Genomic DNA, 24,790 nt, shown 5'->3' with positions numbered 1-24,790 from the left:
TCGAGTCCAGAGGAACCCCTGAGATACACCCACATCTCCTGCATTTCACCGAAGTTTGAGTGTGGTGAATGCGGATGTGACAAACGAACACAGTCATATAAGTCCTTGGTTTTCCTTCGTCTCGACACGGGCCAAAATAATCCGGAGCAGGTATTGCGGGATATGCTGCTTCCAACACCGAAAAACATATATTCCAGATGCTCTCAAAATCGAGTCGCGACCCTCTGCACTACAAGGAACACAAAAGTCTGGAAAAGTTTGTACGTTTTCAAAAAGCTTCTCCGCCTAAAGCATTAAATTCAAATTAATGATGTTAAATTAAGATCACATATTTTTTAATCATCAAATCTACGAACTCAACAACCTTTAAAAATGAATTTATTACTTTTCCATTCATGTTGATGGAGGAGCAATGTCCTGGATCTGTAATAACATTTACCACAGCAAACACAATATTATCATTATTCATTCATTCAACAAGAGAGTACTGTTGTTGTTGTATTACTGGTTTGTCCATTGTGACTCTATGTGGCTCATTAATAAAGTATTTTTGTGTAATTGTAAAAGAATTTTAAGTAGAAGCTCTTCACCAGCAGCTGTAGCAGCAGAGTAAATGGAATCCCTTCATTTCAATGGGAGAAGGTACTAAATAAGTATCTGCCGCTGTTGTTGTTGCTGTTGTCGTTGTGGTTATAAAACAATTTTGTTAATTACTCCCTTTAACAATTCATTATTTTTTCAAGTGCTTTGAGGGATGTAATCCACAAGAGGCGGATAGAATCTTTGGTTTCTAGGATTAGAACAGTCAAGTAGTAAAAGCAACAACGCCAACAACTTGAATTTTACAAATTAAAATTTTGTTATACTTATTAGCAAAAAGCCAAAGATTAGGAAAACAAGAGGTGCAAATTAATGCGAAATTAATTATCTGAGGTTGTAGACACCACCTAATGGATGTTGGATGGGAGTCATGTTGATTTTTGGTAACATCCAGGTTATATGTTTTGATGGTATTGGAAATAAAGTTTCATTAGGTTAAAAACCGCAGTCACTTCTAATAAAAAAAATGTGAATTTCATTAGAATAAAAGTCTGAGACACATCTATTTCCAAAAAATAAATATTTTTAATATCATGTAATAAATCTTATAATGACCTTGGAAACATATTGAGAAATTTCAGGGTATACCCTTGAAACGTTTAATATTTTCTTTAAGAAGAGGAGTGCGGCAAACAAAAAATACTAATCTTTTGTATAGCAACTCAGCTTAATCTTAGTTTGGTTGTGTTAATGTCCCGAGGACTGGGCCAAATTGGTGTGAGAGATTGTGCCTAACGAAGCAAACAAGATCAGTTTTTAGATTAAAAGAATACAAATTCGATTAAGCACGAAGCAAGTCAATCTTTACTATCTTTAAATTCTTCAACATCAGCTTTATTTGCGCTCATGCTCCCACTGAAGAAAAGGACGAACAGACCAAAGATATATTTTACAAGAGCGCTTAGAAGAAACATATGACCGTTTCCCATGACATTACAATTATTCTATGCGATTTTAATGCCAAAATTGGAAAGGAGAATATCTTTGGCCCAACAGTCGGGAATTTCAGTCTCCACAGTGAAACATCTGTCAATGGTATGAGGCTGATAAACTTTGCAGCTGCAAAAACATGGTAGTTAGCAGTACCAGATTTAATCATCTCGACATTCATAAGGGCACCTGGCTGTCTCCAGATCAAAGAACAAGTAATCGAATTGATCATGTTGTGATAGATGGAAGACATTCATCGATCGTGTTGGATGTACGATCGTTCCGAGGCGCAAACATTGATTCGGGCCACTACCTTGTTGCAGCAAAGGTACGTACCCGTCTAAACGTTGCAAATAAAGCACGAACATGCACAACGCGGAAGTTGGACATCGATAGGCTGCAATCACAACAGATAGCCACAGCATATTCCACTCAACTAGCCCAATTGCTTAATGAGAGCATTCCTTGTCCCGATAACATAACAACACAATTGCAAAATATTGCCGACTCCATGCAAACAGCCGCAAAATCTTGGATACGAGAGACCTCCACAAAGAAATTCTTGGTAGGACCAGGAGTGTCGTGATGTTACCGAAGAGAAAAATGCGGCATATAGGGCTACTTTACAATCAGTAGCAACACGTAGCGCACGATAGAGATATTGGGAGAAAATGAGAGAAGATAAACGTCTTTTCCGCAAGAAAAAGAGAGAAATGGAAAAGCGGGAGTGTGAAAAAATCGAGATGTACAGGAGCCAGAATGAAGTCCGAAAATTCTACCAAAGAGTGAAACATCAAACAGGTGGCTTAGGTACAGGCACATCCTCCTGTAGAGACCAGCAAGGTAATCTGGTAACAGATACAGATAGCGTGCTCAGGATATGGAAGGAACATTTCTTCAACCTGCTGGTATCCAATAGTAGCGAAGACGATGATACCACAGATCCTAGAAGATGGTATAGAATGTATACCGTTCGGCCAAGATGAGGTAAAAACAGAAATCAACCTGCTAAAGAATAATAAAGCAGCAAGAGCCGATGGCTTACCAGCCGAGCTGTTTAAAACCGGAGGCGACGCGCTGACAAGGTGTATGCATCAGCTAGTTAGCACCATATGGCAGGAAGAACGCGTAACCGACGATTGGAATCTTAGCATCCTGTGTCCCGTCCACAAGAAAGGAGATAAAACTGTATGCTCCAACTATAGGGGCATAAGTCTTCTCCCTATTGCATATAAGATGGTGTCAGGGATATTGTGCGAACGACTAAAGCCAATGGTCAACGAAATAATTGGACCATACCAATGTGGCTTTAGACCTGGCAAGTCCACCATTGACTAGATATTTACCCTGCGGCAAATCCTGGAGAAGACCCAAGAGATGCAGATCGACACATATCATCTTTTTGTCGATTATAAAGCAGCCTTCGACAGTCCCCTCCGATCAAAGGTATTCCATGCAATGTCTGAATTTGGTATCCAGCAAAGCTCATCCGGCTTTGTAAGATTTTTTTAACTGATACTAGATCCTCAGTTAAAATTGGAAAGAACCTTTGCTGGAAAAGGTAATACGAGATGGAAATGTCAAAAGAAATGGCACAATTTCACCAATAGTCACATGTTGTTTGCTTATGCTGATGACATAGACATCATAGGACGATCAGTAAAGGAAGTAACTGATACCTTTAGGAAGGTCGAAGGAGAATCTGCGAAAGTGGGTCTGGCGATAAACGGCGAAAAGACTAAATTGATAGTGTCGACGCGCAAAGCGTCCATAGAGCTCGGACCAACTGAAGTTGGTACCTATAATTTTGAGGTAGTTAAATACTTCGTCTACCTCGCTACTGCCATAAACACAACAAACAACTTCAGTTGTGAAATAAGAAGAATTGTATTGACCAACAGATGCTGCTATGGTTTAAGTAGGCAATTTAAAAACAAAGCCACATCTCGTCAAACAAAAATAACACTATACAAAACGCTGATACTATCCGTGCTAATGTATGGCTCCAAAGCATGGGTACTTGTGCAAGCAGATAAGGCAGTGCTTGGTGTGTTTGAGAGGAAAATTCTTCGAAAGATCTACGGATCGATTTGCGTTGACGGCGAATATCGACGTCGTATGAACCACGAGCTATATCAGCTATACAAAGACATGAATATAGTTAAACGTATCGAGATGCAATGATTGCGTTGGCTAGGCCATATCAAGGCGTATACATGCCACGTGGCGCTGCACGCAGAATCGGCAGGCCTAAGCTTCGATGGAGCATACAAGTGGATAAAGAAATGAAAAGGCGCGGTATTCCAGAAAGCGAAGCGAAAAACAGAGATAATTGCAGATCTTTTCTTAGTTCGGTCTATGGAACAAATGTTCTGTAATGGGCCAGCTAAGTAAGTAAGTAAGAATGTATGTAACACCACCACACCAACAACACCACTGTAAATAAAAAGGTAAAAATATTGTTTCCAACAATATTTATTCAATAAAGAGATTTTATTATTTTTATTATCAAAAGAATTGATACTGGTGTTTTTCTTTTTGGTTTTTTTTATTTCTTTTTATTGCTCCGCAAACATTCAAGTTGTTATTACTTTCTAGCTTTGGTGGTCATCTACAGAACAGCTGAACTAAGAAAAGATTAGGGATATCGTGTTTATACCCTACACCACTATGTGGGGAGGGTATTATAAGTTGATTTTGGCCGAAAAGTTTGTAACATATCGAAACAATGGTCGTAGACCCATACTTATATAAACCAAAATAAAACTCAAATGACGTTCGTACGTGAATCAAAAACTCGACCAATTTACAACCGATTTGTTTCGCGTTTGTCTTAAAATGTTCGTATTTATCCAAGGAAGGATCTGACGTATTTTATTTTTGAGATATCGCGAATCTGCGAAAATTTGCAAAAATTTATTTTGAAGAAAGATTGTCAGACAAAATTGTCTCAAAATGTTCGTATTTATCCAAGGAAGGATCTGACGTATTTTATTTTTGAGATATCGCGAAAATTTGCAAAATTATATTTTGAAGAAGGATTTTCAGAGAATAATGCTGCATCGCCTGAAAGTAACTTTGGATATATAAATCATTGAAATTCCACGTTGATCTGGAGGTATAGCATCGGGATCGGAGGTATCTCCAAAAAAAATGTAAAAGTTGTGTATATGGTAATATTCAAAAAGGTTTTTCAATCGTTGAAGTTGAGGTTCACCATTTAATAAGTCGCGAACTGTCAATATATTTTATACAATATGAATATATTCATATTAATTGAAGTGTTTTAGCCGGGGTCGCATAAAATGAACCATAACAAATAATTTATGTGGAAGCTGTGTTGGTGGTAATATTAAAACAAGTAAAAAAGTATCAGTCGGCTATGCCGACAGAGATATACCCTCAGCCTGTGCAAATTAAAACACTTTTTTCACAAAAAACTTATGTATTTAGGGGGTTTCAAAATTTTGGTCTTATGAACCGAGAAAAATGTTGAAGTTCAAAAATTTTGCGGAAAAGGTACTTAAAGGAATGGACCGACATAGACCATGGCACCCCCATAGGAGGGTTTTACACCTTTCGGGCTGTTTTCTCAAGAAGTATGGACTTGCCCCTGAAACAACTTTTACCATCGTAATTGAGGCAGCGAATGTAAGTTTCTTCAAGGTGATTCAATAGCAGGTCTTAAAGTGAATTTATCCAAAATTTTGTGTGGGAGGTACGGGATGGAGTGGACAAATATAGTACATATTCGAACCTGATCTATATCTGGTAGATATTATGAGAACGTGTAAAGTATGGACCCAATCGGTCACTCCCATCAAAAGTTATCATGCGCACAATTTTTCCGAATATTTTTGAACTTTTGTGGGGTAGGTACCTAAAGGAGTGGACCGATATGGTTTATCTACGAACTTAAACTAAGTTTGGAAACAATATTACGAAGGCCAAATTTTGGCCGGAATCGGCATTTCCGTTCGAGAATTATCTTGCGCTTCCACCCATAAACATGGTGTCATAGGGTTTGTTTTTCAACTTTCAGGCTATTTTTTCAGGAAGTATGGACTTGCCCCTGAGGAACTTGTACCTTCGTATGGGGACAGTGAATACAAGATGTTACAACAAAAACCAAAAAACCAAAATTTGAACCGAATCGATTGATCCGTTCGAGAGTTATCGTGCGCACCAGCCAGACAGACGGACAGACAGACAGACGGACGGACATTGCTAGATCTACTCAAAATTGTCTGAAACGGATATCGTGCAGACATACTTGGGGTCTAAAACCATTATTTCGATGAGGCACATTTTTGGTCGTATCAAAGTGTAAATATATATAAAAAGGGTAAAAATGTGTTGAAGTTTACAAGTTTTTTTGTGTTCTTTCTTGATTTCTGGTCAAACCACGGAAAATTCAGACCTGAACTCAAAGCAAGAATTGGATAATACCCCTGGGGCAACATGATTCTAATGTATGACTTTTCGATATATGCTGATATGCTAAAATCGATGCTGACATTTCGAAGTTTTGAAATCTGGTTTTTTTTTGAATTTTTCTTATAATTGGAGGGCGCAATTAGATAATAGCCCAAACTATTTATTGGATTGTAGAACTCGTGATTCCACGTCGTTTGATGTATATCTCATGAGTGTGCTTCATACAGCTTCTTAGTAATAGGAGTCGAAAGTCGAAATTTTGGTGCGTAAATTTTCTTTAAAAACCTATTTTTTGGCTTCAAAATTTACAACTGTGACTCAGGTACCCTTGAAACCCGGAAAATTATATTCTGCAAAATTATATTTTGATGATTCCGCGCATTGAACCGCGATTTTCTTTGGTTATTTTTACATAAATGGAATCCTTCATACGCGATTTTATTATTTTCCAAAACCGTGTGGCATATAGGCGGTCACTGAAATCGGATGCGCCTTATAATCTTATGTACATCGCGCAATTTTTCCCACATAAATGATTTTTGAACAGTAAGATGCAGCTGAAGGGACACTTTGGCCGCTGAGTGAAAAGTGGAAAAATCGCTACATATTGATAGAGATGCAATCGCTGTATCTGAAAAGCGCATGCGCCTTAACTGATTTTAACGAATTCGCGAATTATACGTTTTTTAACTTTTATGTTTTTTCTTTGGTTGTAATTTCAACATTACTTTCTATTTCATAATACTACTGTTTATCAAAGTAAGCAAATACACTTTCGGGTTTGTCATCGCATTTTCCCTGAAGAAGTTTCAGCAAAGTCCGTCAGTCCTTGCATCGAAATTTAGCGAAATAGTAGAATAACTCCCAAAGATGTTTTTTCTATTTTTCGTATTAAAAAAAATATATTTTTGAAATAATATTCCAAAAATAAATTTTCGTTCTAAATTCTATCTTTAAAATTTTGGTCTCATATTTTTCTACACAAAAACGATTATCCTGAAATTTTCAAGGAATATGCGGGGATGGCGAATGGTGAAAATGGGTTACAGAATTCTTTGAACTTCGGAGAGGCGGGGTGAAGAGATGTTGTTTTGTAAAAACTTAATATTTGCAAAAAATAAGAACGTATCGGTTTAAAATTTAGTTTACGAGACAATTTCATGGCAGAAAATCCGCGAAAAATATGCAAAATCAATTCGTAGAAACTATATTTCTCCGCATATTTCTACCGCGCCTTCGTGTTTGCATTATGTAATGTCAACAAACATTCTATACGCACCAGCTGCGATTAACTTTTTCATTTATCTCTATGTCAATTTTTATTTTAATAGATTTTAGTTTCCATTTTATTCAAACAATTTGTGTGGAAACTTATGCGAAAAAAAATTTAAAAAACGTGAGATTGGTCTAAATTGTAAGTGATTATTATTAGCTTCGATTTGCTGCTTTTTTTCAACATGGTTTTGGAAAATCTAATATGAAGACGCTAAAGGAGCGAACGGATATGCTGCCGGAATCATTGTAATTTTTGGGGAATCAAGAGTCACGTCATTTTGTATACAACATTTTAAAATATAAAAGATGAAGAGCATTGATTCAAAATGACTAGCCGTTACTATTGATATGATTATCATCATTCTTTTCTGTGGCTAAAAATATTAATTATGAAAAAATCTGATAAAATTGTCATTTCAACACAACAATGAACTGATACTGGTATTGAGAAATGATTCTGGAAGGACACTAAATAAAAAGGCTTCAAAAATACTTCATATCTGCAAATTTGCAATAATGTGCGTATAATAACAAGTTATCGAACTCCGCATTTGTCTTCTAGCAGTTCACATCGAGATGCCTGATGAGCTAAACTAACCCACCAGCGAATCGATCGTAGCATATATATAGTTGGGTGCGTGGTACTTCGCGGATTTCTATTTCTACAATGTCGCTTCCGGGTATGGTAAGCGGTTTATCATATGGCGAATGTCCCCTACAGGATCTTATATTTGACTCAATATAAGAGTGAGAAATGTCAATGTTGGTTAGAGAAACGGTATGTTGATATATGTACATATATAGCCACGAAAAAATTGGACGGGCACATTCGGGGGAAGCAATGACTCTCAAAGAACTCAAATATTAAATGCGGTATTTTATGAATCAGCACTATTAGATCGGTTTTAACTTCTTAGGTATCGTTTTCAATGTAATTCACAGTGCTGCAATAGGCAAAGCGGAAGTTGCAGTAGTAGGTACCGCGAGGGGACACTAATCTTCAATATTGTATTTGTTGATCACTATTTCTGAGGAACCATTCGAAGTTGTCCTTGTAGCAATTGCATTATTAAAGGTAAAAACTTCGAAGTCAATGGAAATCGTAATTATAATAAGCGTGCAATTATATTTGGGAATGACTTAACCAATGCTACAGGCATTAACCCGAACACATTGTCATCGAAGTAATTAGGTGAATGGGTGAATAGGAAACAGAAACTGTTAGTATTTTCCAAAACTGCAAGAGTCTACTAATTTGTAATATTTTTTCCGATAACTATAATGTTATCGTAGAAAAATAGTAGTGGAACAAAGCATATATTTTACTTATGGCATATCTAAATCATTATTGAAGTAAAAATAATCAATACCATAGATGGAATATGCACTTGGAAAAAAATATTACCATGAATAAAATAATTTAAAATATTAAAAAATTGGTAACATTAAATGTTACTAAAAGTATAGTCATTCCTTCGTATATTATCTTAGTCGGGGTAGCGAAGGACACCGGGTTCAGCTAGTACTTATATAAACCAAAATTAATTTCTCGACGAGCTGAGTCGATTTGGCTATGTGCGTCCGTCTGTCCATCTAAACCTTGTAATCGTGCTACAGGTGCAATTTTGATCGGATGGTCACGAAATTTTGGGGGTTGGTGGGGATACTGGATGTGAAGAAGCCTATCGGTGATGATCGGGTATTATTCATGGGTCGGAATTGGCTAAAAAACGTTCATATGCGTGCGTAGGGTGTTCGGCTACAAATCAAAAGTTCGCATGATCAAATCCAGCAGAAAGCAAAATAAAAAATATATGAAGTGTGTTGAAATTGAAAACAAATTCCACCTCAACTGTTCAAAAAATAGAACATGTTTTTTAGCTTATTTTTCAACTTCTAGTAGCCATAGAATAACTAGCTATTCTAGTGGTTACAGAATAACTAGTTATTCAGTGCGACATGCCCTTGTTAAAATAATGGTTTAATAGGGTGTTTTGTAAGTAGTTACGACTACCGAAAAGTTCTATAAAAACCCATTATTTGGTAATGATTTTTTCGCTGGTAGACTATATCGGTCCAGTCCTTCGGGTACCTCCCCCACAAATGTTCAAAATTGTGTACAGCCGAACTGTAAGTGTAAGTAAGTGTAGGTCTACGACCATTACTTCAATGTGTTACAAACTTCTTGGCCAAAACCAATTTATAATGCCCTACTCCCCACATTGTGGTGTATGGTATAATAACTACTTTCTGATATCTAGTAGTTTCATTTGAACAAGTCTGGTTTCCATACCTCTCATACAGGAACATACTCCTTTCAACAAGTTTGTATAGCATACATACTTCTAAGTGCTTCGCCTCAATCTTTACTAGGATCCTTCCCCTCGCATTTCTCGACAGAACAAAAATACCAAAAAATGTAATTTTCAAATTTATGCCAAAGGAAAAGTAGAAGCATAACACGACGTGTCCTTCCAAGACCACTGGCAATATTGCAAAAGCAAAACTGGGTTAATGAAATATCACACCAAATGCACAATGAGAAGAAAATGAAAGCCCTAAAAGAAAAGTATTGTCATTTCGCAGCCTCCAACAAGTAAACTCTCGAAAGACGAATAACAATAAGGGGAAAAAACAAACCTAGTTTTTTTCATCATTTCTAGAAGTTCTCCCAGAGTATTTTTACACACGGCTTGCTTACAATTTGTTTAATTTCATTTCAATTTGTTAAAAAGCTTTCTTAAGCGTTGCACATTATTCTTACCACAGGAGCTGTGTTGGCTAGCTTTTTTTCATTTCTGCTCTGTATTTTTCTTCTTTTATTTACCAGGGACACTGACAAAACCACCAAATGGTGGTGCTGGTGGTTGGTTGTTAAACGGAATGTAAGCCACAGGCTCAAAACAATGTAACAAAGAAGAAAATCTGTTGTTATACGTTTCCCATGGCCTCTCTCCCCCTTGCTCTAAATGTGTATCACAAAACGCAGTGCCAGAAATGAAAGGCTATCACAAATGGTTAAACAACAATGTAGCCCAACACCAATTGTATGATAGCTGCTGCACACACAAACACACACCTGGATGCCATTCCCCCAAGTGGCCAAACTGGGGAGATTTCTTTCTATTTTGTCACCTTTTAGTAGATTTCACGCTTTTTTGGAATTTCTTTTCTTCTCTACCCGAAGGACATCATTGTTGTCATACCAATGTTGTTTTGGCCCGGTGTAAGGTAAACAATTTGTTGTTCATGTAAATGCATAAAGATTGTATGCGGTTTAGCATTTTGTCGGACCTTAACAATTCTCAAGTGTGCAACATTTTGTTGCTGTATCGTGTAGTGTATGTATTTGTGCGTAGCGATAGTAGAAAGTGGAGTAGTGTAAAAAGTAGGGGATGAAAGATACCAAGGAACGGCCATGACAGACATTAACCTCGCAAAGCCATGTACTTGACTTGGTCCCTGTGCACCTTAAGTGGACAATGATTTTCCCTGGGGAGATGCCTTTAACACCCGTTAAAGGTAGTCATCCATCATGTGATGCGCGATCCCCCATATTAAGGTTAAAAACTTCGGTTGGACGTTGGGCTAGTAACCCATCCCTCCAAAAAACATCGCACTATGAAAAAAACGAAGAAAACAAGCAAAAAAGTATCAGTCGGTTTTGCGACAGAGATATACCCTCAGCCTATGTGAATTGAAACTTTCATCGACTGACAGATCGAATGTATTTAGGATCTTTTCAGAAAGTTGTGGCCCTTTTTAGACATTCGAACTTGCCGACAAAAATGTGGATTAGGATTAAAGTTTAAAAGCGTTGCAGAGGATGTAATTGAAGGAATGCACAGTGAATGCGCCCATGGGACAAAAATGAAAAATGTTATGCCTGCGTATAACACTTTTATGATCGTTAAAGTGTTATAAACATTCCAAAATTCACTGTACTAACAATGTTTTGACAATTTATAACGGTATATTCTGATGGGAGCATCGTAAACATATGTGCTCATTCTTAAAAATAGTGCGTTGAAAACGGAAAAAATAAAGTGCTTTACAAATAAAACAAAAATATATATGAAATCAAATATATATAACGATTTATAAAATGGAAGTTGTTATTCAAGATATGAGCTTATTTTCTATATCATTTCATCTGTGCATAGTGATCCTTGCGTATTAATAATAACAGCCAACAAAATATGTTAAAGTATGTAATATTTTGGTTTTTTGACAAACTTCCCATAAGCTTTTAACTAGTATCGCTACCGATCTCCGCCGCCTCATTAGCATATTTCTCTAGCTTTAGGTGTCAAGATTTAAAAAATGTATAAGTTAGCTGCGGAAATTTGCGGATGTACATGGTGTAACCAATTTTGTGATATAACCTCTAAATGAAGAATTTGGAAAAGGGCCCAAATTTTGTAAAAAAACTCCCAAACCCTAAAGTTTTTAGTACTGCTTTGGTCCAAACATTGCATATCGTAATATTTCTCCGAATCTTAGATAGAGTAAAGATGGTACATATCGGTCCACTCCTTCCGGTACCTCCCCCTTTAAAGTTCAAAAATATTCAATAACATGTAAAGCTCGATATCTCATAAACAGAGCAACCGATTAGGTCCAAACTTTGGATCTCGTAATATTTTTTCCAAACTTAGTTTAAACTCGAAACTAGGGCATATCGATCCACTTCTTAGGGTACCTACCTCACAAAAGTTCAACATTTTTGTATAAGTGCAGTTTAAGGTCTGTCCGAGAATCCTTTGGAAATTTTTACCGAAGATAGTCCTTGTTATCCTTTTTACAGCGATATCATGTTTTTCGTGGGCAAGTCCATGCTTCCTTGTATTATGGCTCTAAATTAAACAGTGATCGACTGAAATGAGTGGTGGTGCAAAATCTATCGACAGTAATAACTCTCACAATAAGACCCACTTACAAAATAGAGTACATCCGTCTATTCCTTCGGGTACTTCCTCCGAACCCTTGTGAACTTTAATCAAAATCCATATTTTTGTCGGCAAGTTCATACGTCGAATTAGAGGGCACAGAATTCTGAAAACCATCTAAATACACAGTTTTCTGTGAAAAACAGATTTTCAAATCACACAGACTAAGGGTATATCTGCGTCGGCAAAGCCGACGGATACTTTTTTACTTGTTTTACATTTATTTTTTAATACAACATTAAGTGGTTATATTAATTGATATGTATTTATATGGTTTTAGCATCGAAATGATACTTAAGCATGCCCGATCATGCTCAAAATTTGTGATGATTCTTGCGTAGTGATAAATACACAGTCCCTAAAGTTTTAAGATGATATACCAATATTTAATATTTTTGTCGCACTGCCCTAAAGGAATGCATCCACTGTGGAATGGTCTGACGTTGTAACGTGACAAAATGATCACGCACATAAAACCAACTACAGCAAGGCCCCACTACCCAACAACGTCACAACCAGGCAACTAAAACACACTGTTGGGCTAATAACATACATTTCTTCTTTGGGAGGAGTGCGTTACAGTGCAATTTGAGTTGATCGACAGAATAACAACTGTGGTGTAATTCTCATTCACTTTGCATGACTGCATACTTAAGTATTTCAGTTTTTTGTGGGAACGAGCTTGAGTACAGTTGTGTGTTCGTAGTCTGCCAACCGACACGGGAGTGTAGCTCGGTCGGGAAGTATTTTTGAGAGCTATCCCTTTTGTTCGGGTGTTGTTCCACTCCACCTTCTGATGTTGTTCCACTCCACCTTCGGGTGTTATTCCACTCCACCTTCGGGTGTTGCTCCACTCCACCTTCGGGTGTTGTTCCACTCCACCTTCAGGTGTTGTTCCACTCCACCTTCTGATGTTGTTCTACTCCACCTCCGGATGTTGCTCTACCCCACCTTCGGGTGTTGTTCCACTCCACCTCTGGGTGTCGTTCCACTCCACCTTCGGGTGTGGTTCTACTAGTCAGTACTCGTAGGTTAGTGCTCAGAGGTTAGCTTACAACTAACACTAACTAACGAGGACCCGAACAACCGAGCCGAGTGCTGAATCACCGAGTGGTCTGAGCAACCATACGAACACCGAGTGGCCGAACATCTACAGCACGAATCACCGAGTGGCCGAACACCGAGCGGCCGAACCCCGAGCACCGAATCACCGAATGGCCGAACACATAAAAACACAGAGTGGCCGAGCATCTACAATACGAATTAACGAGTGGCCGAACGCCGAATCACCGAGAGGCCGAACACATACGAACCCCGAGTGGCCGAACATCTACAACACGAATCACCGAGTTCCCGATTATCTTCAAATCGCCTACTACCGAACAGCGAATCGGCGAGTTCCCGACTATCTTCAAATCGCCTACTACCGAATAGCGAATCATCGAGTTCCCGTTTATCTTCAAATCACCTGCTACAGAACAACGAATCATCGAGTTCCTGATTATCTTCAAATCTCCTACAACCGAACAGCAAATCTCAAGGTTCCCGATTACCATCAGATCGCCTACTACCGAACGGCGAATCACCGAGTTCCCGATCATCATGAAATCATTTACTGAATCCAAGTTGCCGATCCCCTAGCCAATTATCCTTCTTATCGTATTTAAACATCAGCAGGTTATAAATTATGGCGACCCTGGACACGACTAAGTCTACCCCAGCCTAATACAAAACCACGTTACGTAGTCCATTATGGAAGTGGATCTTATTCTGGGAGTCATATCGCTCATTTACTCAAAGAGTGACACATCTCAAAAAATCAAGTTTCGAGAAAAACGCGTTTTACTCGTAAGTTGGCTATTGAAATTTGACTTCCTAACTTAAAAAGATTATTACACAACAAATAAAACAACAACCTGGACTATATTTTGCAACCACCTAGCCAGATATCAGTACTAAATTTCTGTGCAACATCAAGCATGATATGAAGTGTATTAGTGTTTGATAAACACAACAAACTTTTTTGTTGAATTATGTCAAACCTGTAGTAAATGTGCTGTAACTCGTTGAGTTTTAGATGTATAAGTATGAAAATTTGACACAAGATAAAGTAGAAGTCGTAGAAAATATAGAAATTGCTAACTCAGAAAACGCTTTTTTTGAGTTATGTCACTCTTTAAGCGAGATCTTTTTGATAGATATCGCGCCCACTTGTCATTTCAGTGGGTCATCGTATAACTTTCGTATAATGGAAGCAGCGAATGCACGATGTTTCAACACAAATCAAAGTTATTCGAGAGCAGGTCTTAAAGTGAACTTATCCGATATTTTGTGAGGGAGGTACCCGAAGGAGGGGACCGACCAGACTTCGATGAGGTTCGATTATGGACTTATAATCGAACCTCATCGAAGTCTGGTAGAAGTTTCAAGATGTGCAAAGTATGGACCAAAGAAACATATGACTAGGCGATTTTAGTGACAAAATTAGAAAGGAACATATTTTTCACACTACAGTCGAGAAATTCAGTCTCCAAAGTGAGACATCAGACAATGGTGTGAGGTTGATAGACTTCGCAGGGGCAAAAAACATGGTAGTTAGCAGTTAAACATCTTACCCGGCTATCTCCAGACCAAATAAAAAAAGAAATCAAATTGATTAAGGTTAGACAGATGCAAGACATTCATCGAGCGTGTTGGATGGATGTAGGAACGTTCCGAGGAACAAATATAGACTCGGACTACAACTTTGTTGCAGTAAAGGTACGTACCCGGTTAAATGTAGCAAATAAAATACGAACAAACACAACACGGAAGTTGCACATCGGTAAGCAGCAATCACAACGGATAGTCACAGCATTCACATTCCACTCAAATTGCCCAATCTATATAAATAAAAATCTAATGTCGTTCGTTGGTAATGGCATCAGTTGAGAACGGCTGGACCGATTTCAATAGTTCTTTCTGTAAAATGTGCGCCATAACCCGACTTGGGTTCTTATGCAACGAAATTTTGACCACACCCACCTTTACGCAAAATTTTTTCAATTTTCAATTTTTGTCATTTCTACAAAAACTACTGAACCTATTTTTCTGAAATTGCCAGGGAATGTACAGGGATGGCCCTTGGTTAAAATAGGCTAAAAATTTTGTTGAATTTCGGAAGGGGCGGGGTACTTCCCCTATACCGTATTTCTTTAAAAATGCTATCTAATATATAAAAGGCAATGTGTGTATGTTTGTATGTTTGTATGTTCCGAATAGACTCAAAAACGGCTGAATAGATTTTCTTGAAAATTTCAGATAATGTACTGGGAACACCGGTGGTGAAAATAGGCTATATATTTTTTTGAATGGTCGTCGCGGAAGTGAAATATCGCGGTCATCCCAAATTATTCAAAAATGTATTATTTCACATAATATACCTAATTTTAGTAAGCGTGACTACAAAACCGCTATAACACTGGCTTCAATATGTGGGATAACGCGGTCAACACCATATTCTGGAATACAGTAAAATCCCGATAACTTGAGATGTCACTATATAGAAATTCCGAAAAATCGATTGGGAAATCTTATGAAATTTTGTATGTGGAGTTTTTAGGTCTGAGAGTAGGTCGTAATCTATTTTTTTATCCCGCTAAGTGTAGTGGCCGGTGGTCCTCCCCACAATTTTTTTAAGAAAACCGCGATATTCAAGATACGTTTTAATATATTGTTTACAAATTGTTTGCAGTGCTATGGTACTTACAGTCTTGACCCTGAATGGTCGTCGCGGAAGTGAAATATCGCGGTCATCCCAAAATTTTCAAAAATGTATTATTTCAATTAATTAGAACTATCGTATGCTGTTTTTATACGGCTAAGAGTAGTGACCGGTGGTGCTCCCCCACAATGTTTTTAAGAAAATCTGAAATCTTTGATATTTTTGAACGTATTGTTTACAGATTGTTTTCCCTGAATGATTGCGGTCATCACAAGTTTTCAAAAATGTATTATTTCAATTAATATACATAATTTTAGTAAGAGTGACACAAAAATGATATGAACACTAGCTTGAACAAGTGGGATAGCGCGGTCGTGAGCTTTTTTAATATGGCTAAGTGTAGTGACCGTAGGTTCTCCTTAAATTTTTTAAAAGTCCATGATATTTTTGAACGTATTGTTTACAGATTGTTTGCAATACTACTGTAATTACCGTCTTGACCCTTAATGGTCTTCGCGGAAGTGTAATATCGCGGTCATCACAAACTGTTCAAACATTTATTATTTCAGATAATATACATAATTTTGCGTTCCTAAAAAATGCTATAAACGCTGAACACTAAACAATAAGTGGGATAGCGCGATCAAATCCACATTTTGGAATACAGTAAAATCCCGATAACTTGAGATGTCACTATCCAAAAGTTAAATCCACCAAAAATAGCGAAAGTCAGGAGCCACCCTTCTATAGGAGCTATATCAAAACGAGGACGTATACTGAAAATTCTCTGCAAGACTGTTTACGACCCCCAAAAGTGACTATATCTCCAAACTATCGAAAATCGGGAGGTACTGCTTTATGGGAGCTATATCAAAACGTGAACCTATAACTGTTGCATACCGAGGGCAAATAAAAAGGCGTGTCTTTCGGTCGATACGAATATTTATGCTCTCCTCTTTAAATTACATTAAAACCAAATTTTAGCCATTTCGGTGTGATAATGATGTTAAATCCTCAAAAATAGCGAAAATCAGCCGGTACCGTTCTATGGAAGCTATATCAAACCGTGGACCTATACTGACAATTCTCTGCAGTAATAATTACGACCCCAACCGAGACCAACAATCCAATATAAAGCAATGTTAATTGACGTGCACCGATCATTATATGTGGGTCACAAAGTGCTTTAAACTGTTAATTTATGGTGGAGGGTATAATAAAAGAGATTTTATATCTTAAATTTGGGGGATACCATTACATGGAATTTATGTCAAAACATTGATTTATATTATGAAGTTTCTAGAGGGATGCCTAATTATGGCTGTATCAATGCTGGGTACACACAGAGAAGAGATATTGTTGGAACAATCATATTCTAAGAACAAAATAGTGTATTTTAAAAATCTGAAAATATATATTGTTGTTTCAACCATATATTTTTTATTAGGAAACATGATGCCACAAAATATATTGTTGCGCCAACAATACATATTTAAGAATTTAAAAATACACTATATTGTTCTTAGAATATGATTGTTCCAACAATATTTTTTCTCCGCGTGTAGATAACTAAAGTTTACACGGAGAACCCAAACAACGGGCCAGCAACGCGGACCGGGTCAGCTAGTATCTATATAAATAAAAATCATATGTCGTTCGTTGGTAATGGCATCAGTTGAGAACGGCTTCACCGATTTCGATCATTCTTTCTGTAAAATGTGCGCCATGTGCGGATTTTTATGCAAAGAAATTTTGACCACACCCACTTTTACGCCCACTTTTTTCAATTTTCAATTTTTCTCATTTCTACAAAAACTACTGTACCGATTTTCCTGAAATTGAGGACCCGTGGTTCAGACAGGCTATACATTGTGTTCAATTTCGGAGGGGTTTGGTACCTCCACTATGTCTGATTTAATAAAACCGCTATATTAGCAAAAATGAAACGAGTGATTGAATTAATTCTTCCGAACAACCACCCTCTGAACCACCCCGTTCCGAACTACCGCGCTCCGAACTTCCACCCTCCGAACCAACCCGGCCCGAACTTCCATCTTCCGATCCACCCTGCTTCGACCTTCCACCCTGCTGCGGATTTCCACCCTCGGAACCAACCCGCATTGAACTTCCACCCTCCGATCCACCCCGCTTGGAACTGCCACCCTCCGAACCACACCCTCCCATCCACCCCGCTCCGAACTTCTACATATCGAACCACCCTGCTCCGAACATCCACCCTTAGATTCTCCGACCCTAGGTACTCATTTTGGGACCTTAAGACCCGACCACGCCCGAGGGACTTATTTGTGGCTATATGACCCGGCCACACCCACTTTTTTAAGTGTGTTATATCTTCAAAACTTCTATGTAATTTTCGATTTCCATGTATTTTTCAGATGATGTACAGGGATTTTGGAGGTGCTGGTTATACCCTGCGTCCTATTTTTTTAAATGCGCTATATATGTAAAATGTACAAACCATAAGACCCGAACACTCCTACTTTCTTAAATATATTACAAATCAATGGAAATACCAGATGTTACGCATAGCGAAGTCTTGGTCTTATTGGAAAGTAAGTGTTTAAATTAGAAGGCAACATATCGATAGCTATAGCTTCATCAGGTATATAAGATGTAAATTAAAAGAAGGTGGAAGGACGACACAGTTGGCCCTTAAGCCACTGAACATTCATGTGAATGAAGCGCACATTTGCAATATTAAATATAAGTTATCACCTGGAACGAATTTACAATGGCACATAATAATTTAAGAAGCAATTCACCTTTAAATTTTAGACAAACACTTCCAGCTATACTATTTCAGCAGATGAAATAAATGCATGCCTCAAGTCATCAGCTTTTTGGCGTTATGTTAAAATTACATATCGGTACAAACAAATTTGAAGATTTTTTATTTATAATCACTTGCATATCTCGACTAATTAGCAATGCAATAAAAATACAATCGCTGACTTAAGGTAAAATAAAATTTCTTCAAGGGCCAGCAACGTGGACCGGGTAGGCTAGTTTTAACTAAAATTACTTCTCGTACCATGTCAACAGCCGCAAAGTATATACTTGGATGCCAGAGACCTGCACCAAGGAACCCATGATAGGATCAGTAGCACACGAGAGAGTTATCGAAAGAAAAGGAGAGGGGAGAAATGTGTTTGACTTTGGTACAGGCAAATTCTCCTTAATTTTGGTAGCTGATACATATAGTTTGCTAAGGATATGGAAATATCATTTTTTCAAACTGTTGGTATCCAATACTAGCGAAGGCGACGAATGCACCACAGATCAAATCCCACAAGATGATGTTGAATGTACACCGCCAGGCTAAGATGAGTTGAAGACAAGAATAAACCGGCTGAAGAATAATAAGCCAGCATGAGCCGATGGCCTACCAGCCGGGCTGTTCAAAACCAGATACGCTGATAAGGTGTGTGCATCAGCTAGTTAGCATCAGCTGGCTGGCAACGGTGATTGGAACCTGAACATCCTGTGTCAGGGATATTGTGGGAACGATTAAACCTACGGTCAACGAAATAATTGGGCCATACCAATAAGGCTTTTGGCCGGATATTTACCCTGCCACAAATCCTGGACAAGACCCAAGATATGCAAATTAACACTTACCTTTTTTTGTCGATTATAGAACTGATTTCGACAGCGCCTTACGGTCAAAGTTATTCCAAGCCATGTCTGCATTTGGTATCTCCACAAAGCTCCTTCGGCTTTGAAAGATACCCGATTCTCAATTAAAATAGGAAAGAATCTCTCAGTACCAAAAGAGGTTTCAGACAACGAGACAGCCTTTCGTGTGATCTCTTCAACATCCTGCTGGAAATGCATATACATAAATTCGCACATGTTAATTGATTATACTGACGATGTTGACATCATGGGTCGATCAGTAAAAGAAGTAACTAATACCTTTATGAAGGACAAAGGAGTATCTGCTAAAGTGGATCTGGCAGTAAACGGCGACAACACCAAGCTGTTGGTATCGAGACCCAGTGCATTCTCAGAACTCGACCAAATGTGAAAACAACATCGGTTGTTAAATAAGAAGAAGAATTGTACTGGCTAACAGATGATACTTTGGTTTAAGTAAGCGGTTTAAAAACAAAGTCACATCTCGTCAAACAAATATAACTCTTTACAAAACACTGATACTTCCCTTGCAAATGTGTGGTTCCGAAGCTTAGGTACGACACGAGTATAGTTAAACGAGATACAGCGAGCGATGACAAACCAGGAACGAACAAGGAACTATTCCGGACAAGGAACTGTTGGAACTATATCCAGCTCTTGCGTTTATATAATTCCTTTAGTTCTTATAGCTCCTTTCGCTCTTCTCGCTCCTATAATTTAGCACATACATGGATTTTACTTCTTTGCTGTTTATTCGCTGTAATTTATTTATGTTTATGTCAATTCATCGACAAAATGATTAAACATTTCGGTCTTGGAAATATTTGCAAAGAAGGAAACAAAAAGAACGATGAGAGAGAGACTCGGTTAACTATTTAGGTCTCGGAAAAACGAACTATGAAGGAGAAAGATTCGTTGAACTAAATCGGTCTAGGAACTATTTGGAACTAGATTATCGGTCTGCTCCGGGAACTTGATAGCCCAACTCAAACGAACCCGCTCAAAATTCGTATAAATACAGGTCGCAGGGCTTTAGCCGACCAGGTAAGGAAGTGGAACGTCAGTTACGATGGGACACGCGGTCCGCTCGAATTCGTAGAACGACTGGAGGATCTGGCCCTCATGTACGAGGTGGGCATGGACGAATAATAATGCTCTGGTTTGGTTCCGCACCAATAACCAACACTGGAGGAAGTGGAAATCTTTTCCAGAGGACTTCATGCGGTTTTTCTTGCCAGCTCGCCATTTCGAGCATTTGGAGGACGAGATTCGGAGGAGGAAACAGAAGCCACGAGAAAGCTTCAAGGCATACACCCTTTGCATGCAAAACCTTATGCGGCATACAAACTATGACAACGACCAAAAATTGGAACGGATTTTTCGCAACGCCCTACCCGAGTACCAATGGTATATTCGTCGCCGCGATTTCCATACTCTTGGGGACCTGCTCGAGATGGCAGAAGATTTAGAAAGTCTACCACCGGGGACCCGCCCTGTTCGGGAACAGCATGTTGTGGACAAACGAATCATTTCGGCACAGTGCAGGAACCCCCAAGTGTTATTTTGCTGGGATTGCGGATGACGTGGAGTGCGGACAATAGCATGCTGTTGTCCCATGTCGAGAAATGGCAACCGGGTCCGCCAGAGTCGGGGGGAAGCGGACCCGATGATGTAGGAAGCTATCCTCCAGTTCAAACCTCACTATTCGCCGAGTCGACCAGCTGGTGGCAACTGTATTACTCGCAGGTCCGACGCCACCAGTAACTTCATAAGTGAGAAACTTAAGAACATAATAAATCATGAGGTCCGGACCGTGCCGTATGCAGCGACAGTCACCTTGGCTGACGGGTCTCGGCTGCAAATTTCGGAGGCGTCAACGCAGTCGTCACGTTCGGATCACGGCAACTTCAGCTACGTTTCCTTGTGATGCCCCATGCTACCGAGGAATTACTCTTGGGCTGGACTTTCTAACTAAAGGCGAGGCCCGTATCACATGTGCCGGTCTCACATGCGAGGCCCGGCTGAGCCTCCGAGAACCAGCACCACCGAAACCTGACAACCACAATTACATCGAGGGAGCCAGTTGCTCAGGAGCCAGGATGCTCCGGACACAGAATGGTAAGTGAGCATACGCGCGATGAACAGGTTAGAATAATGGAATTTTTAGAGAAAGAGCTATGAAGTTTTGATACCATTCAAAGACCGTCGACTATTGCTACCCATCGGATTACCATGAAAGATGACCGCCCCTTCAAGTTTCGATATGCTCCTCGATGAAAAGATAAGCGTCCCACAGCCATTACAGCTCCCCTATTACTCTGGCTCAAAAGAAGAATGGAACATGGAGACTGTGAATCGATTTCTGCTAGCTGAACAGCAGATCCGAACCGGATGCTTACCCCTTACCCCATATCGATTCCATCCTGGATCGTCTCAGAGAAGCGAAGTATGTCAGTAGTCTTGATCTGAAGGATGGCTACTGGCAAATTCTGCTCGAGGAAGGAAGTAAGAGGTACACCGCCTTTACCGTAGCCGGACGAGGGTTGTTCCAATGGCGGGTTATGCCATTTGGTCTCCATTCCGCGCCCGCCGTCTTCCAACGAGCGTTGGACAGCATAATCGGTCCGGCGATGGAACCCCATGCATTCGCATATCTCGACGATATCGTTGTCATTGGCAGAACTTTGGAGGAACATCTGGCTAATTTGGGAAAAGTATTTCGGCGCCTACGGGAAGCCAGGCTGCCGATCAATCCAGGGAAGTGTGCATTTTTCAAAAGGCAGACCAAATATTTGGGCCATGTCGTCAGCGGCGAGGGCATACACACTGACCGGACAAAATTGCCGCCATCGAGGGGATGACCGCACCAACAACGCTTAAAGAGCTGAGGCGATTCTTAGGGGTCGTATCGTGGTACCGTAGTTTCGTTCCCGACTTTGCTACTCTAACACAACCTCTTACCTCGTTACTAAAGAAAGGAAAGCACTGGAGATGGACGGAAGATCAGCAGACGGCATTCGAGATACTGAAGGCCCGACTCACACAGGCGCCAATCCTGGCCTGTCCCGAGTTTAGCCGCAAGTTCATTTTGCAGACCGATGGTAGCGACTGTGGCCTTGGATTTGTTCTTACGCAAGTGTTCGACGAAGGTGAGCGGGTAATAGCCTACGCCAGCCGCACCCTTAGTGGAGCAGAAAAGAACTATTCCGCCACCGAGAAGGAATGCCTAGCGATAGTGTGGGGGATCAGAAAGATGCGGCAGTACTTGGAGGGTTACCATTTCCAAGTGATTACCGACCATCTGGCGCTTAAGTGGCTAAACACAATAGATAACCCCACAGGAAGGTTAGCCCGCTGGGCATTGGAACTACAACAGAATACATTCTCAGTCGAATACCGAAGATGAGGTTTGAACGTGGTAGCGGATGCCTTATCACGTAATCCCACTGAGTTCTTGCAACGAGTGGTGGAGGGATCTATTATCCGATGCCGGTGGTTTGAAAACAAAATGGACGCTGTCACAACTAACCCGAAGAATTTTCCTGATTACTCTATTGTAGCAACACAACTCTACCGGCACATACAAAAGACCACCAATGACGACGACGATACGCCTTGGAAATTATGCGTCCCTACCCCACTAAGGGAACGAGTCCTGCATGAGAACCATAGTCAGCCTTCAGCAGGACACCTGGGTATCCGGAAGACGATCCACCGGACATGTGGGCGCTATTACTGGCCTGGCATGAACCGCGATATCACACGTTTTATACAGAGTTGCGAGTTGTGTCAAAAGTATAAACCAAACGGCCCCGGCATGCGAGATGCTGTTATCGGTGCCAGAGGAACCAGGGGCTACCGCATGTGCCGATTTTGTGGGATCATTACCACGCAGCATTCATGGTAATTGCATGATTTTGGTATTTCTCGACAGGTTCTCAAAATGGGTCGAGCTCATTCCACTCCGGAAAGCCACGGCGGAAGGAGTAGTCAAAGCTTTCAGGGAACTGATCCTAGCGAATCGCCAGCCCAACGCAAAAGGCCTCCGAACTTGAGGAAATCTTTGGAATCGTGAGGCGAAGTTTGGCACACGCGGGAGAGGACCAGCGGCGGAGGTACAATCTACGACGTCGCGATTGGACCCCGGTGATAGGCGATTCGGTGCTTGTCAAACAGCATCCCCTGTCAAAAGCTATAGACAAGTTCGCGGCAAAACTGGCTCTCAGGTATGACGGTCCTTTTGAGGTCGTTGATTTTCTATCCCCGGTCATAGTTCGTGTTCGTCGGCCGGAACATAATCGTGTGTTGTTACTCTCTCAGTCTCTTTAAGATAAATTCCTGTGACAGACTCTGGTCCCCCGCAAGCTATCCAAGCTATAGAGAGCGAACTTGTCGTTACAGTTTTTTAACTGATTCTTTTCCAGATGTTAAAATTAATAGTAATGTTTGGACTCGCCTTAAGTAAATGGTGATAATTTTCTGTATATCTGAAAATAAAGAAACGAAAGTGTTAAAAGGTCAGAGTTTATAATAATAGTCACTAATGAAATCTAATAATCAAAACTGTATGACTTATCATCACATACGATCCTCATTTACGAGGTATAAATACCATTTCTTGATTCCCATTTTAATACTTATGAAGTAAAAAACAAAAAAGCAAAAAACACTTGCACCAATCCCAAATGTACAATCTCATTAATATAATATTGTTCTTATTTCATTTATATATGATCCTTCGTTTTAATGCAAATGTACGCGTCAGTGTAAATTAGGTCAACTTTGTGATTTAAACGCTAATCTACACACCTCTAAATTTTAATAAAAATATTTAATATACTGTTACGGAATTAAGTTTACCTTGTAGAGACTGTATTAAATAAAACGAGGATTTATTTAGATTACGATTCTACAAAGCTTTATTGACTTTACTAAGCATACAACTTAACTCAACTAAGCATACAGATATCCTTTACTTCTTCTCTAACTGAGGTTTTCAGTTCGCGGTCTGAATTACAACTGACTAACTGCCTCACCGATGTTTCCAGACCGAAGATCTGGTAACATTTCGAATACCAACAATTCAACAGTGCAACACACACAACATATATGGGCGAAAGGTTGACAAATACAAGAGAATTGATTGATTGGACCATCAAAACAAACGTAAAATAGAGTGCAACAAAAACAATAGCAAAATAAATAGAGAAAACTGGCACTAAGCGATAACTGCATGATT

This window comes from Musca autumnalis, unplaced genomic scaffold (genome assembly GCF_047663935.1).
Source record: "Musca autumnalis isolate F117 unplaced genomic scaffold, ASM4766393v1 scaffold_3, whole genome shotgun sequence".
Taxonomy (NCBI): Eukaryota; Metazoa; Arthropoda; class Insecta; order Diptera; family Muscidae; genus Musca; species Musca autumnalis.
Note: the sequence above shows the minus strand (reverse complement) of the source record.